We start from the raw sequence: 18,413 nt of genomic DNA on the forward strand, positions 1-18,413 counted from the left end.
TAGCAAGCAGCTATGAAGGCCGTCACGGCGCTGGAGGGGTGGGTGGCCAGTACCATAGCCGGCCGCCTTTGCCTCCCAAGTGACGATGTTTACAGACCGCACTGGCTACTCATTTGAGGCCAAGTTGACCTAGCAGAGGCCCAGCACCGGTTCGGATAATCGGCACTGTTGTTGGCCGTGAGTGGGAATCGAACTCGGGTCGCCGGGTTCGCAGCACAGCACGCTAAACGTTGCGCTACTGTTCCACACATCCCATACACACACGTGCCCCCACACACACAGACAAGCGCCATGCACCACACACGCGCCATGCGCCACACACGCCACTCCGCACACAAACACGAGCACCCCGCCCGCCCACGCGAACCCCGCACATACCCTGCACACCTACACGCATACCCCCACACACACACACCCCACACGCACGCCTAACATACACATTGGACTAGCCCAGAACCGTAGCCAGCCCCATCCCGGACCCTTCCATGCTGGTTTTCATCTAGGCGGTCCTCAGACGATGACCTGGCCACGGTGTCCAGGACATGGAAGGGGCAGGCTGCCCCGGGGCTGTGGGAGTTGGAGGGAGGGCCTGGTGGTGGTGGAGACGCAGACCAAGCCAGACGTGCGGCGAATCCCAGGGCCATCCGTTAGCAGTGAGGATAAATGTGATTAGAAATGCTACTGTTGTTGATGTGCACTGTATTTAAATATTTTCTTAAATAAACACATTAAGAACATTTACAACAGTGTGTCATGTCTTGCAATTGCGGATTGTGCTGCCGTTTTCGATTCATGCTATGTTGCTGTTACGGTAAATGGGGTGCGTGGAGTGCATGGGGTGGGTGTGTGGGTAGGTTCATATTTGTGTTGGTCGGTGTCTTTGTAGTTGTAGGGAGTCCGAGTCGCAGACGTCTTGGGAGCAACACGTTTTATGAAACTCTTAGCACAACAAACTCTCGGATGGTGATCACCCAACTAACCACGCTACGGCGGAACTAGACACGGTTCCACTATCCCGGTCCAGACCACAAGCTGGGTCCGAGACCGCGTGGCTGGAGGCTTCTTCAAGCTTGACGTGGATCTCCTGCCTCTCCAACCGTAAGAACCCCGAGCCCCTCACAGGGCCCCCTTCATATCAGGCTGGGCTGGGGCTGGCTCCGCCTCTTGCCCCGCCCGCCTTCTCGATCTCTCTCGCCCTTGCCCTAAGGCTCTTGAGAGTTCTTCTCGGACCATGTGACCACCCATTGGGCCCCCTCCACCGGTGGTCCCCCTCCAGTATCATCGGGTCACGTGTCCCCAGGTCAGCCAGAGTATCATGCCCCCAACGTAACCCCAGCTGCTGACACTCTCTCGCTCTTTCAACGGGAGCCTGCAATGCATGCTCTGCATGGTGCCACCGCGCTTAACCAGTGCTCACCCAGGCCCCCACTAGGGCTGGTACTACACCCCGTGTCCGGGGTGTACACACAACAGTAGGCATCCCGCCGTGGCCTCTGAGGCCCGGCACCACGCAGTAACATTCCCAGTCACTACATCACTACATCACCCCCCACCCCCCCGTAGCACTCAGCCGTCCCGGCTGTCAACTTTCCCTAAACGAAGCAACGACAAATATATATACAATGTAATGCACGTGGGCTCCAACAATAACAAAACTACCAATAAATACCTAAACTCACCTGTACAATGATACACTGGCTAACAATAAGAATGCAGAACAACAACAATCGCGACATGCAGAGCCCTCGCAATTAGCATCTACCACCCACAACGCGTAACAATGCTCGTGAGCTCATTGGCAAGCGGGATCAGCCAATTACTCGCCATGACTCATGCGAGCGCGACAACCAATGACGGCGTGGGAGTGTGCAACGTGCGGGGATTATGCAAACCGTGTCATTGAGCGAGTCCGCGATGCCGGGCCTCCAGGGGGGTTTGGCTCGTCCGCCCTGGACGACCCGGGGGAAATGAGCAATCGATCGGACGAAGCCGGCTCCTCACAAAGAGCAGTAGGCTGGACCGTCCGACCTTCCACGACTGGAGCACGCGAGGCCGACACGAGCGGCCACGTGCGAGGCATCAATCGCGCAGCGCCTGGGGACGGGACAGAAACACTCTCCTGAGGACCGGCGTCAGCAGAAGCACACCTCAGCCGTAGCTGATCACTGTTACAACGCTGTGGGTGATCACGATATAATTTTCTCCGATACCAAGGTTCTTTGCAAACCCACGGGTTTTTATCAGAGATTTGTTCACGAGGCAATTCAGATCTACAAACACAGACACAATTTCAACCGAGATGGTTTCAAATTACGCAACCATTGGAAAGATGTTCTAAATCGAACCAAACATGAAACTAAATTTTCAATGGTACAGTATATTTTCTAGTAGTGGTACCCCAAACTTTCGCAGCTTAAAATCCCCTTTTCACACCACCAGCATGTGGACTCTGCCGTGTCACCTCGCCAGCCTGCACAGGTCGACCCCCTCCCTACCTTTCATCATGCTAAGTCCACCTATTAAAATGCAAATTTTTCAAGTATTGGTACCCCAAACTTTCGCAGCTTAAAATCCCCTTTTCACACCACCAGCATGTGGACGCTGCCGTGCCACCTCGCCAGCCTGCACAGGTCGACCCCCTCCCTACCTTTCATCATGCTAAGTCTGCCTATTAAAATGCAAATGTTTTATGCTAATTCCTTTGTCAAGGCACCTTAATCCCTCTCACACAGCTTAAAGGCTGTGGTCTGAGCTAGGCTGTGTTTCACTCCAGCGCAGTCTTCGAGACAGTCTGGTCCCTTCGCCTGATGACGGCCGCTTGTGTTGTGGCTGAAACGTCGTGATTTTTGTTGTTTTATTTTTTACCTACGTGACTTTACCGAATAGAACCAAAGAGTACACCTCAGCTCGTCAGGCACACCCGACACTCGGTCCCTGCGATATGGAGATTAAACAAATTCACATGGCGCAATAAACGGCTTCAAACGAGAGGGATGAACAAACCAACTCTGCTTACCAAGCCGAATTTGGACACATTGTGGACGCACGACCCGAACATCAACCGGCCCCCTCCAGAGTTGCAGCAATTTAGGGGAAGTGCCCACGGGCACCTGCGGACAATGCAACCAGGCCCAATCGCCCGGCGACCAATCGCACAGAAAAAAACACGAGCCCCCTTCAGCCACTCGTTAGCCAACTGTCTGGCTCGGGAGTTGACCCTGGAAGCTTCCCGCGCTTCGGAGAGAGCTTTTCAGGAGTGACACAAACGGAATCTGAATTTTTTTACACTTTCACGGCCGGCGCGGCCTGCAACTGTACGTCGATGGAACCGCAGGTACATGCAAGTCCCAATTCAGCTGCGATTTTCTGATGAGGTGATTCGACATGGAGGCCAGCGTTCTATTCAGGCATTCGATCATGCCATCCATCTGCGGATAGTATGGTGACGTGCGTACCTTCTTTGTCCCCAGCAAATCATAAACCTCATGCAGCAGTTTCAAATTTTTTTTTTTACCTTGATCAGTCAAAAGGCGCTCGGGGGCACCCTTATCCAGGACATTAAGGAACGCCTCGGTCACAGCTACAGCCTGTTGATTCGGGAGCGGCCAGGCCATAGGCCAGCGTGAAAAATACTCAACACCAACGAGCAAGCATTTGTTGCCTCGCGCCGAAGTTGGAAACGGACCGAGAACATCGAGGGCATCCAGCTCGTTGATTCGCGACACCTGAATGGATGGCAGCGGAGGGCAACAAGATTTCGCCGGTGGCTTCCGCCATGCACATTGTACGCAACATTTAAGCAAATTTTGAATGTCCGGGCCCATGGCCGGCCAATAAAAATCCAATTTGAGCGCAGCCAGGGTTTTTTGTACCCCCAGACGTAACAGACGTTTATGTACGGCCCAAACAACCGCGCCACGCAGAGTGGTAGGGACAACAATAGCGTACCGGTGTAATCCACCGTCCCAGTGCATGAGCAGCCCGCCCCGCAGGACAACCGAGGTGACACCACGTGTAGCCGCCTCACTGGTGGCCTCCCTGACTCGTCGTTGTAATTTAAGCAAGGACGCATCTTCCTCGTAGTCCAACCCGATTACCGCATTCGGCGCGGCCGGGACGTCGCCCAACCCGTCCATCGTGTCTGCAGTGGACGCAACGAGAGGGGGGGGGGGAGGTTGACTCAGCCGGTCTACAATGACCGGAACCTGAAAATCATGCACACCCGCCGCACGCAATCGCGACAGGGCGTCAGCGTTTGTGTGACGAGAACCTTTGCGATACGTAACATGGAACAAAAAATCCTGGAGGATTTCAAGCCCATGTGATAATTGGCCCGAGGGCTGATCCACACGCAGCACGTATTGGAGCGCTGCGTGGTCGGAGCGCACCTCGAAATGTCTGCCGTACAGATAAGGCTGGTATTGCTGCACGAAAACCACAATGCCCAACAATTCCCGGCGCGTAACTTAGTACCGCTGCTTGGCCGGAGACAGCACCCTGCTCCCATAAGCGACCACGTGCTCCACGCCGTTGACAACTTGAGATAATACCGCTCCAATACCGGTATTACTGGCGTCCGTATCCAAAACGAACGGTAATGAAAAATCGGGATAACGCAGGGGAGGAACGTTGACCAGCCAATCGCGAATGGAGCGGAACGCGGCTTCCTCCTCCTCCCCCCAATGAAATTTTTGCCGCTTAGCAGTCAAGGCGTGGAGAGGTTTAGCAATGGATGCAAAGCCGGCGACAAATCAGCAATAATACGAAGCAAAGCAGATAAAACTGCGTACCTCGCCCGCCGAGGTGGGTGTCGGCCACGTGCGGACACACGCCGTCTTCTCCGGGTCCGTAGCGATACCCGATTTGCTCACTATGTGACCCAAATATCGAACCGATTTTTGGAGGTGACACGTCTGTGGTTCAAATTTCAGGTCGGCCGCACGCATCTTAAGGTTTATATCATAACACCTGTTTTGTTGCCAGGAAAAAAGGAGAACACCAATTCTCATTTAAGGTTAGAGTTTGGAAGATGAAAGTGAGAACTATACAGAGCTACATTCAGGTCACTGAAGAGTGAATGAGGTACGGCTCATGTCATTCTCTACACACATGCTCTCGGGAAGTGCACATCGCAAAGTGAAGATATTCAAGGTACAGAGTTGGTTAAATCATCTCTTAAATGGTTGTTTATTAAATTTCGATGTTAAGCTTTCGTGACTGCAGGGATTCATCTTCTTGGTTCTTTTGGCAAAGTAATGTAGAAGGGAAATAATAAAATAAAAATCTCACGACGTTTCGGCCACAACACAAGTAGCCTTCCTCAGATGAAGAAACAGAACTGTCAGAAAGACAGCGCTGTCTTTCTGACAGTTCTGTTTCTTCACCTGAGGAATGCTACTTGTGTTGTGGCCGAAACGTCTTAAGAATTTTATTTTATTATGTTTTATTGTATTATTTCCCTTCTACGTGACTTTACCAAAAGAACCAAGAAGATGGTTGTTTATTATATCACGCATATTTAAATTCTTTCCATTACAGTAACAATGTGGAACCGTTGAAGGCAAAATTAACTTATGTAATTGTAAAAAAAATTGTGAAAGTGCGACAGACAAAGGCAGAGTGAGAAGGGCGGTGGGAAAGTGGAGTCGAGAGGAGTAAACTAGCACCCTTGTGCGCCACACCTCACGATAGTACTGCAGGTGTTGGGTAATATTTAAAATACCTCTCAAATATCAAACAGCACTACTGTACAATACATTTATCGTGAAAAGACAATACCGCAATTATAAAACTGGACTATTAAGCACACTCCAGGTCACGGCTATCATCGGAATTATATGACAGTAGCGAAGAGCATATCTTGTCACATTTTCTTGTCAGGCCTTGGAGTGGGCTCAGGCTTGAAAATATTTTAGCCAATTTACTTGCATGGGTGGCATCAGCAATAATGACATCATGCTGGGATTCAACCAACAATGCCTCTCACGATACCACCAGAGTGGTTGAGAGAAAAACTCTAAAGCTTCAACCTGGAGAAGACCACCACAAAAAGCTTCTGAATTTGGACACGATGGCCCGCCCCCGGTCTAGCAACCACGTTTGGACGGGACCAAATATGACCACGGCAGCAGGTGGGCCAAGAAACAGTTATTGGCTCATGCAAAAAAAACACTTTCAAGCTCAGATTCCTCCAGTATAAATTATTTCTGATTCTGAAAAATATTTTATGGGCTGGCCAAGATCTGTGATCTATAAAATAAAGGCTGAATGGCGTGCACTTGCCAAGGCATAGATAATCCCATATATACTTGTACAATTGGACCTTATGGCGGGACCCTGGGGTCCCATAAGCCCCCGGCTCTCGCATAAACTATGTTGCGAAGTAATTTTATGTCTGTTGAAGGTGAACGATATGGCAATCTATTCCTCTCGATGAGCTCTACAGGATGCGCTAATCAAAGTTTCAAAGTTTTGTTTCTTTTGCGCATTCGTGCTCGCTGCGCTTTGACGACATAACAGAATGATCCACGCCAGGTGGGTCACGGCGTTTGTGCGCGGTGGGACAAAGTCGCCAAAAATTAATCAATTACGATTTTGACTTCCGTTTATTCGGAAACCCCGGGAACCCGACATAAGGTTCAATTGCTCACAAGACAGATCATATCGTTTCCGTTATGTCTGGCCAGTGTTTTACTTAAATTACTTGTGACATATGTTATCGCACACCAGGCAGTCAGCCCATTAGGTACATGGAGTTCAGCAGCATTTCACCACACATTGCATGCTGATGTAGTCAATATTAACATAATGCTTGCATTACTAAAAATGTATACACACCAATTTCGATTTAAAGCTTTCGTGGCTGCAGGGATTCATTGAAAGAACCCAGAAGAGGTATACACACCAACCAACAATTTCAGGTATTAAAGCTCAAGCTGGTATGCTGGCCAGCACATTGATCTTCAGAGTTCTTTCATCCAAATTCTGGTCGACACTAACTGAACTTCATCACATCGTCCCAATGTTTGAGGGCTGGCCACGAGCTGGTGATTCACAGTCCGGATTTTCTTGGCAGTGGAGCAGAACGCCATGCCCGTGTTGAGCAGCACAACACGAACAGCAGTATGCTGCTCAGCACGCGGATCTTCGGCAAAGCGAGTACTCACCCGGAGCACCTCCACAGAATGTCCAATGCAGCAGTACGATAGAACGGGTTGGTCAGATCCATGCTCACGTCAGTACAACCGTGTAGCCATGGGTGTGCGTGTGCAGCCTTCACATCCTTCATTGAGTGTCAAATGGGTCAAAGGCACTTTCAAGATATTTGTACAAATTCTGGTACAATTCTCGTTAAAAGGCCACCCCTTTTCCTCCGAGCCCTCTCTAAAACGAGACTAGTCTTCCCCAAGGAGGTGGGAAAATGACTTGTGTAGAAGAGGCTGTAATGATCGATTTGACAAAAAGCGCACGGTCCAGGCATGAGCATATATTGTGTATGCGTTTGCCAAACGAATAACAAGGCTAGATAGGTTTTCCATTTGGTAAGAAAACTAAATACCTTTGGGATGCATACCATACCGTAAGATAATGTATGTCGCAAGAAACTTTAAATGACCAGACAGACTTGAGAGAGCTTGAATCATTGTCGAGCGATCGGTCAAGGGAAGTGACTACAATTAACATCCCCCCCGAGACGTATTTCTGGGATTATCCATGCCTTGGTCAAAGCAAGTAACTCACCATGCAGCCACTGTTTTATAGACTACAGATCTTCAGCAACCCATATGCAGGCCGCACACCAATGCCCACCGAGTTTAAATGCAGAACATGTCAAAGCACCATTGACCGTATCTATAAAAATCACCTATCATTATAGCCGAGCATAAAAAACTACGGACAACATATCCTCAGCGCCACCAGCACACGACAGCACTGATGACCCAACCTTACACAATGCATATATTGCATTCTAGATTTGAAGTTTACGTGATTGCAAGGATCCATACTCTTTGGTTCTTTCGGTAAAGTCACGTAGGTCAAAAATACAAGTAAAAATGAAAAATATAAATGAAAGTAAATTAAATTGCGACGTTTCGGATGCAACACAAGCGTCCATCATCAGGTGGGAACAATCACAGCAAAAAACAGTTGCTGAAATAGGCAAAAGAGCTGCGATTACCAGGGGGGTTATATAGGTGAGGGGGGGGGGCAGAGCCAAGGATAGGGAGGGTGGAGGGGAAAGGGGGCAAATGATACATTGAAGGTCAATAGCCTGAAGAGCAGGGGGCGGTACATGGAGCATGTAAGGCAAACTTCTAAATGATGGGACTAAGCAGGGCTGGGTGTAAGAGACTGGAGATGCGGATATGAGAGCAAACAATAAAGCAGTTAAGGTTTTACCTGGTTGATAGCATCCTTCCAATGATTGCTCAATTTGTATCCATCTTCTCGGTTGAAGTTATGTCTATGTTTATATATCTGGATGGCTTCATGAACAAACCTTTGATAGTAGCCAGGGCTAAACCTTGCAGTCACACCTAAACACATACCAGTTAATTATATCATTGCCCAAGTAGACGTGGCTCTCAAGGGCCTGGGTCACATCGCTGCAGATGTAGCAAGATCTGAAATCGCTGCAACCCTCAAAAAAGCTAAGATGCCAGCTAGCAACCTCAGCAAAGATGAGCGTTTTGAATTATATAAATTAAAAAAGAGGGATGACATTGTCATCCTCTCAGGCGACAAGGGCAATGCCACTGTCATCATGGATAAAATAGAATGTAACAACAAAATTCAAGAATTACTCAACGATGGCAGCTATACAAAAATAAAAAGAGATCCCACCAACAGCCTCGTCATAAAAAACAACAAAATCATTTCTGATTCAACCGCATTAATTGATCAAACGGAACAGTTCTCGTTGAAACCTTCTGCTGCCAGGCCACCAAGATTATACGGCTTACCAAAAACACATAAAGTAGATACACCCCTTCGTTCCATCGTCTCTACGATCAACTCCCCCACCTACAAACTGGCTCGTTTTCTGTCTGAAAACCTGCGGCCTTTCACTGGAAAAACCACCTCCGCGGTACAAAATTCTACTCACCTGGTATCGACAATCAAGGGTATTTCCCTGTCCCCAGACGACCTGCTTTTCAGTTTTGATGTAGTCTCCTTATTCACCAAAGTTCCTGTACCTGACACCATCGCAATCATTGAAGACTTGGTTCATAAAGGACCAAACACTGACGGACCCCCCCTGGTGAGACACTGCTTAACCAATACATACTTCACTTGGAATGGAACTTTCTACAAACAAACTGAGGGCACCCCAATGGGCTTCCCCCTATCTCCGGATTTTAGCCAATATTTTCATGGAGAAATTTGAGACTGACGCCATCCAGACTGCCAACTCTGCGCCCAACCTTGTGGAAGAGGTACGTGGATGACACTTTTGTCATCTGGCCACACGGCCAGCCTGCTCTAGACCAATTCTTCGACCACATCAATTCCATACACCCAGCCATCAGATTTACCATGGAAGTCGATAAAGATGACAAGCTACCTTTTTTGGATGTCCTAATAAAAAAGAAACCTGATGGTTCAATGAGCCACTCTGTCTACAGGAAAGCTACCCATACGGATGCTTACCTGAAACCGGATTCCCACCACCATCCATCCCAGAAGAATTCCCTCATCAAGACTCTGCACCATACAGCACAATGCATATCCGACCAGGAACACATAGGCAGTGAACTCAAGCACGTACACCAAGCTCTTAAGGCTAATGGTTACTCCGACTACACAATCCGCAAAGCTATCAATACAACCATGAAGGACCCTCTTGAGGAGCCTTTCAAAACCATCACTTTACCCTACATTGCGGGGATCACAAAAAAGATCTCCAAAATCTTGAATAAACACAAAATCCAGGTCCGATTCAACACATTAATAAAATCCGTGATCTGGTTCCGTCTGTAAAATATGTGATTCCGGACATACAGTACCCTGGCGTCTACAAACTAATTTGCCTCTGGTACATTGTAGAAACCAAATGACATGTCTCGGACCGCATTCATGAACACAAAGCAGACCTAAAACATGGTAGGACCAACACCTCGGCCATGGCAGATCACTGTTATAATTCAGTAGGCTCACATGACATTGACTTCTCCAAGACAGAGGTTCTCTGCAAGCCATCTGGCTACCATGAGAGATTCGTTCATGAGGCTATCCACATATACAAACACAGAGACAATTTCAACCGACAAGATGGATTCTGGCTTAGCAATTATTGGAAGGATTTGATAAACCATTTCGGGTCTTAATTGATAATTGGCTTTCAGACCGCATCCATTATTTCTTCTCCCCCCTTCTCTTTTCTGAACATAGATGGACTCGTCCATCTGAATAACTGCCAAATCACTCTCTGTGGTGCTAACGTTAACAAAAACGCCAATTTTTTCAAATTTTCTTGCTGTGGTTTTCACACCTGATGATGATTGCTTGTGTTGCAGTCGAAACGTCGTGATAATTTTATTGTTTTATATTTTTATTATTTTATTGTTTCCCTTCTACGTGACTTTACCGAAAGAACCAAGAATAAGTAGCCAGAAGGTTTGCAGAGCACCTTGGGCTTGGAGACAACAATATCATGAGAGCCCACAGCATTATAGCAATGGTCAGCAACGGCGGAGGAGTTAGTTTTGCCGTGTTTTAGATATGCCTTGTGCTCTTGGACACAATCAGAGACATGACGTTTCGTTTCCCTAATGTAACAATCACCACAGATGCAAATTAGTTTGTAGACTCCCAGGTATTGCAAGTCAGGGATGACATCCTTCACAGATGGAATTAGATCATGGATTTTACGTACTGTACTGAATCGAACCTGGATTTTGTGTTTGTTTAAGATTTTGGAAATATTTTTGTAACGCCAGGTATGTATGGTAACGTGATGGTTTTGATCGGTGTCTCAAGGGGTTGTTTCTCCATGGTTGAAGACAGCTTTTCGGATGATATTGTCCGAATATCCATTCATCTTTACGGTCTGGTGTACATGTTCCAGTTCACTGGCTAGGTGGTGTTGGTCAGAAATGCAGTGGGCCCTATGGTGTAGTGTTTTGATGAAGGAATTTTTCTCAGCCGGGTGGTGGTGGGAATCAAGTTTCAGGTCGGAATATGTGTGGGTGGCTTTCCTATAGACAGTGTCCCAGAGAGCCATCAGGTCTCTTCTCAAACAAAACATCAAGGAATGGTAGTTTTGCCATCCTTCTCTACTTCCATGGCGAATTCGATGGATGGGTGTATGGAATCAATGTGGTTGAGAAATTGGCTCAGTGCTGGTAGGCCATGTGGCCAAATAACGACAGTGTCATCCACATATCTCTTCCATAGGGAGGGACATAGGGTGGATGTTTGGATGGCATCTTTTTAAAATTTCTCCATAGAAACATTCGCTATCACTGGTGATAAGGGGGAACCCATAGGGGTAGCTTCATTTTGTTTGTATAAGGTATCATTCCAGGTGAAGTAAGTGTTGGTAAGGCAGTGTCTAACCAGGGTAGGAACATCAGGGTTCAGTCCATGTTGGACTAAATCTCAGGTTTTTTGCTGTGATTGTTCCGACCTGATGACGGACGCTTGTTGCATCCGAAACGTCGTGATTAAATGTACTTTATTTATATATATTTTATTTTTCACCTACGTGACTTTACCGAAAGAACCAAAGAGTATGGATCCTTGCGATCACGAAAACTTAAAATCTAGAATGAATTGCCTCTATGGCGTTTCCACATATCTGTTAGAGCTTTTAACAGACAACGGGACAAGAAAGCACAGCTAATCGAGTCGCTGACCTTCTTCAAGATATATAAACAGACATAACTTCAACCAAGAAGATGAATACAAATTGAGCAATCAGGTTGTTCCTTTCACCTGAAGAAGGCCACTTGTGTTGTGGCCGAAACGTCGTGATAATTTTATTGTTTTATTTTATTATTTTATTCTCATTCTACGTGACTTTACCGAAAGAACCAAAGAAGAGGTAAAACCTTAACTGCTTTATTGTTTGCTCTCATATCCGCATCTCCAGTCTCTTACACCCAGCCCTGCTCAGTCCCATCATTTAGAAGTTTCCCTTACATGCTCCATGCACCACCCCCTGCTCTTCAGGCTATTGACCTTCAATGTCTCATTTGCCCCCTTTCCCCTCCACCCTCCCTATCCTTGGCTCTCCCCCCCCCCTCACCTATATAACCCCCTGGTAATCACAGTTCTTTTGCCTATTTCAGCAACTGTTTTTTGCTGTGATTGTTCCCACCTGATGATGGACGCTTGTGTTGCATCCGAAACGTCGCGATTTAATTTACTTTTATTTATATTTTTCATTTTTATTTTTCACCTACGTGACTTTACCGAAAGAACCAAAGTGTATGCATATATTGCAGTCGAGGGTTCACAACAAAAACTCGGGTAGAGGTACACACTAGAAGAGCACACCCTACAGAACGAAGCAAACTTAACACTGCAAACCCAGGAAAATAAAGTTAGATGGAAAACCGAGATACAATAAAAAAAAAATTGGCACACAGAAGGAAATTCATAAACACCAATAGGAACATAAAATGAAGTTATACAAATTGGTAATGCAGCACCAAGCCAAAGTAATGAAGGGGAAAGGGGAAAAATACAAATCACTCGTACTCAAAATCTCCACATCCAGGTCACTGCAAGAAACACACTAATAACATCACCTAGTCCTTCACCACCCTCTGGCCCATCCACAGCAGTACCATCATTAGCAGGCACTCATCACCTCACAACAAGCTCACCAGACCGTTACTTTACTCCAACAACCAGAAAACCCAAAATGGTACCACACTGTGGAACAGAGAACAATTACAGATTTTCATAACATCAGCACTGACAATGTATGTTGAAAATGTCTTCCAGCGACGTCTCAAAACAGGTGGTGTTCCTGGACTTTACCAGCAGCATATGACAGTCCGGCACACTGCACTTCTGCTAAAGCGAACACAAATATCACCACACTCGGAAGTGAAAACCATTGTGTTTTTTCTGGAAAATCGCTCTTTCAAAGTGTACATGAACAAAAAGGTCAGCTCCTTGAAGAGGCAAAAGAATAGACTGCCTCAGTGGTCTGTTATTATAAGTCACGCCGATGACATCTGCATCGCAACCCAGGCCTGCGACTTTGGCAGCTTGGATAACTCTAAACAAGGACCTGGTCATGGTAACAAACTACTCAAGCAGATGGCATCTCAAGCCAAGCAAAACAGTTTGCAGTTTCACCTGCACAATGCCAGGGCCACCTACAAGCTCGGTGTGCACCCAAAGCCGGTGCTCCTTGGAGTGACGTTGGACAGGAGCCTGACGTACCGTTCTCACCTTCAGAAGGCCGCTGCGAAAATTGTGCTCGCGGAACTGTCTGCTGGCCCAGCTGGCCGGCTCAATGCGGGGTGCCAGTGCCTGGTCACCACGCGTATGGTGGGCCTGTCTGTGCAGTTCTGCAGTGGAATACTGTGCACCCATATGGACTCGATCAGCTCACACCACATGTGTGGACATTCAGCTAAATGTCACCATGAGAATCATCTCGGGTGCAATAACAACAAAAATTCGCCTCCAAGATGCAGTGGCCAAGATGCTGGACAAAGTACATGCGGCACTGGCGTTAACCCCTTCATGCCGATATTTTCAAGCCACTACCCGTGCAGCTGAAGTTCTGACACCCAGTGGGCAATACCAGCCTTAATAGTGGAGTATGTGGGATACCTGCACTGCATGCAGCAACGAATGGAGAGCCATGAAGGTGTCAAACAAGGACCTATTCTTAGTTCTTTCGGTAAAGTCACGTTGAAGGGAAACAATAAAATAATAAAATATATATAACAATGAAAATTCTCACGACGTTTCGACCATAACACAAACGTGACTTTACCGAAAGAACTAAAAATATGAATTACTGCAGTCACGAAAGCTTTAAATCAAAATTTAAACAAGGACCTCATAAGCAATCCATCCAGATGTCTGGCTTCGACCTCCCAAGGCGCAAATGGGTGCAGTTAAACCACTTCCAGTCTGACCAGGGGAGTGTGCTGCTTCCGAACATCGATGGGGCCCTACATAGTCTTTGGCTGTAACGTACGTCAGGGCATGTCGAGAGGACTGGTTGCCCTTTACGTGCTGCAGGAGGAGGCTGCAAAGTGGCTCTGTGGGCTGACATGTATATACAACATTTTGTAAATGTATATGGTGTTTTGACTGCAGAAAGTCGTGTCATAAAAACACAATACAGGATGTGAGTCCCTTTAATTGGATTGAGTGCACTTTAAATCCTTTAACGAGCATCCATTGGAGGGCAAGTCTAGCGCCAGTAGCCACCATAATTCCAGCTCCAATAGATGGAAGCAAAGAGGGACGAGCAACCTCCCAGTTAATCTACACCTTGTGTCTTTGTGACTTGATCTCTACCCAGGGAGGCCACCTGCTTTCTACATTTCACTGGATTGCGACTAGGCAGGCTTTAGCCCTTCCTGGAAAAGATAGGAAGCAGTCGGTCAGTCACCTCCTATTCCAGTGGTGCCATATCTTAACTGAACCGTCCATTACCTTGATGAAGGCAAGCCTGATCCATGCCTTGGACAGCTGAATATGGTGAGTCGGAGATAACATCTTTCCGATGATTGCTCAGCTTATACCCGTAACTTGCTGTGGTGCTTCCATTTTCTGAGTTGCACTGCCCTGTTCGGTGCCTCTGCATTCACGGGCTGGGGTCTCACGAACATGGCCACCTCTGCTCCCTTAGCCACGATGCATCGATGGTTCTGGCTGTGTGATGGGCTGTGTGTCTCACTGGCGCGACCACCGTTGCGGTGGTTCTCTTGCGTGGACGCACTTGCCTCTCACAGCAGTTGGCAGCGCCACAGCTTGTGTTACATATAGACATGACATTAACCTGCTAATCCCCCTAATCGCTCCCATCAACATAGTGCTAATCTCCCATTAACACTGCTGTTGTGTGCATATGTGGGGGCGATAACTCGTATGCGACGACGGAAGCTCATTTCATGCTAATCTCTCTCCCTAATCTCCCCCATTAACACAACTGACATGCTTGTGTGCGGGGGTGGAATTCCTTTCCAGCTCAGACCGCCTGCTTGCCCTTCGCCACATATATAACGTCTTGTTGTAACAGCTCTCTCGCTGTGTTTCTTCCTGGTTCAACAGTTTCACTACTGGAAAAAAAAAATTCCGCCTGAGGAGGACCGCTTTTGTTGCAATCAAAACGTCGTGATGTATTATTTTTTATTTTATTTTACTTTTCTACCTACGTGACTTTACGGAAAGAACCAAAGAGTATGGATTCATGAGAATAGGTTTCACCCTTTCTGGCAATAAAACAGATGTAAAGATGTTAAAACACCAAACTGAAACCTTTTGGAAAGAATCCTGTCTGCTTTAACCACATATACTTGTGGTGAACATGCAAACAAACAAAAAACATGCTCTGGTAGTATATGCATTGTCCTTGAAACTGATTGATCTTCACCAGAGACAGCTTTCTTTAGAGCCTAGTCTCACTGTTAGACCACAGGATGCCAAAAGGCGAACAGCACAAAGCCAATGCACTCAGGACATTGAGAGCTGGGGGTGAGCAGCTACATCATGTGACCTCTCTTGCCAGTATCAAAATATAAGAATAGGTTTTACCCTCTGGCAATAAAACAGGTGCTAATATGCAAAAACACGAAACTGAAGCCTTTTGCAAGGAATCACAAGTATATGTGGTTAATGTAGATGATTTCTGGCAAAAGGTTTCAGTTAGATGTTTTAACATCTTAACACCTGTTTTATGGATATGTCAGGCCATGAATGATGTACAGTGAGGGAAAAAAGTATTTGATCCCCTGCTGATTTTGTACGTTTGCCCACTGACAAAGAAATGATCAGTCTATAATTTTAATGTTAGGTTTATTTGAACAGTGAGAGACAGAATAACAACAACAAAAATCCTAAAAAAAGCATGTCAAAAATGTTATAAATTGATTTGCATTTTAATGAGAGAAATAAGTATTTGACCCCTCTGCAAAACATGACTTAGTACTTGGTGGCAAAACCCTTGTTGGCAATCACAGAGGTCAGACGTTTCTTGTAGTTGGCCACCAGGTTTGCACACATCTCAGGAGGGATTTTATCCCACTCCTCTTTGTAGATCTCCAAGTCATTAAGGTTTCGAGGCTGACATTTGGCAACTCGAACCTTCAGCTTCCTCCACAGATTTTCTATGGGATTAAGGTCTGGAGACTGGCTAGGCCACTCCAGGACCTTAATGTGCTTCTTCTTGAGCCACTCCTTTGTTGCTTTGGCCGTGTGTTCTGGGTTATTGTCATGCTGGAATACCCATCCACGACCCATTTTCAATGCCCTGGCTGAGGGAAGGAGGTTCTCACCCAAGATTTGACGGTACATGGCCCCGTCCATCGTCCCTTTGATGCGGTGAAGTTGTCCTGTCCCCTTAGCAGAAAAACACCCCCAAAGCATGTTTCCACCTCCATGTTTGACTGTGGGGATGGTGTTCTTGGGGTCATAGGCAGCATTCCTCCTCCTCCAAACACGGCGAGTTGAGTTGATGCCAAAGAGCTCCATTTTGGTCTCATCTGACCACAACACTTTCACCCAATTGTCCTCTGAATCATTCAGATGTTCATTGGCAAACTTCAGACGGGCATGTATATGTGCTTTCTTGAGCAGGGGGACCTTGCGGGCACTGCAGGATTTCAGTCCTTCATGGCGTAGTGTGTTACCAATTGTTTTCTTGGTGACTATGGTCCCAGCTGCCTTGAAATCATTGACACGATCCTCCCGTGTAGTTCTGGGCTGATTCCTCACCGTTCTCATGATCATTGCAACTCCACGAGGTGAGATCTTGCATGGAGCCCCAGGCCGAGGGAGATTGAGTTATTTTATGTTTCTTCCATTTGCGAATAATCGCACCAACTGTTGTCACCTTCTCACCAAGCTGCTTGGCAATGGTCTTGTAGCCCTTTCTAGCCTTATGTAGGTCTACAATCTTGTCCCAGACATCTTTGGAGAGATCTTTGGTCTTGGCCATGGTGGAGAGTGTGGAATCTGATTGATTGATTGCTTCTGTGGACAGGTGTCTTTTATACAAGTAACAAGCTGAGATTAGGAGCACTCCCTTTAAGAGTGTGCTCCTAATCTCAGCTCGTTACCTGTATAAAAGACACCTGGGAGCCAGAAATCTTTCTGATTGAGAGGGGGTCTAATACGTATTTCCCTCATTAAAATGCAAATCAATTTATAACATTTCTGACATGCGTTTTTCTGGATTTTGTTGTCATTCTGACTCTCACTGTTCAAATAAACCTACCATTAATATTATAGACTGATCACTTCTTTGTCAGTGGGCAAACATACAAAATCAGCAGGGGATCAAATACTTTTTTTCCTTACTGTACGTGCGCTCTAATATCACGGATGCCTCTCTGATCTCCTCCTCCAGTTTTTGCCATGCGATCCAGGTCGGAGGATTCAAGACCGCCAATGTCTACAAACCACACAGTGCGCAGTGGGCCCAAAATGTGCTTCGAACCCTTGAACACTCCGCGGTATACGTCGGCGACTTCAACAGTCACCACCCCGAATGGGGTTACTCCGTTCCAAATGAGGACGGAGAGCACTTGGTGGAATGGACAACCAACAATGATATAACATTGACCCATGATGCCAAGCAACATGGGACCTTCCACTCTGCGAGGTGACAGAAGGATTACCTCACCTAACCTTTGCTGGGTCACAGCCGTCAGTGACCATCATCAGCCAGCAAGTCAAACAGTTTTAGACGACTTCCCCCACAGTCAACACAGACCACTGCTCATTAATATTGGACTCCAACTGCTGATCATACACGGCTCGTCCAAGAAGCGTTGGAACTTCCGTTCGGCTGATTTGGACTTATACAATGACAAACTGGAAATAAGCATAGTCACTATTCCATCTCACTATCCCAAACAAATACGCTTATCGACACTTCCAGGGAGTAATCTCAAGTGCAACAAGTGCGTCTATGCCACGTGGCTGTAGGCCAGTCTACACACCCTGTTTGGATGACGTGTGCCAGACTCTTCTCGATGAGTATGAATCATTTGGAGATCCGGACGTTGCCAATCATTTAATGGAGTCTCTGGATGCCACCAGACAAACTCGATGGGAGGAAACGACGGAGAAACTCAACTTCACTCATTCCAGGTGGAAATGCTGGAGCCAAATTCGTCGACTGGGTGCTGCTCAGAAACCACCAGTCCAAGCTCGACCTGTGGTCAGCCCAAACGCTGTCGCTTGCCATCTGCTTCAAGTTGCCAAAGCCC

The 18,413-nt window shown here is 46.9% G+C and overlaps 1 long non-coding RNA gene across 1 annotated transcript in view; it reads right to left on the bottom strand.

The window, feature by feature from the left end:
- Positions 1-911: 911 nt before the first annotated feature.
- The window catches only part of LOC116958348 (uncharacterized), a 28,351-nt gene continuing 10,849 nt past the window's right edge, over positions 912-18,413 (bottom strand). Inside the window, exons 2-3 of the long non-coding RNA XR_004405350.2 lie at positions 3,949-4,141; positions 912-2,094 (exon numbers count right to left, since the gene is read on the bottom strand). This is a non-coding gene — a long non-coding RNA (uncharacterized LOC116958348). The remainder of the gene's footprint in view (positions 2,095-3,948; positions 4,142-18,413) is intronic.

This window comes from Petromyzon marinus (genome assembly GCF_048934315.1).
Source record: "Petromyzon marinus isolate PM22_M1 ecotype Great Lakes invasive population chromosome 76 unlocalized genomic scaffold, UKy_Petmar_22M1.pri1.0 chr76_unloc.3, whole genome shotgun sequence".
In the NCBI taxonomy this organism is placed as follows: Eukaryota; Metazoa; Chordata; class Hyperoartia; order Petromyzontiformes; family Petromyzontidae; genus Petromyzon; species Petromyzon marinus.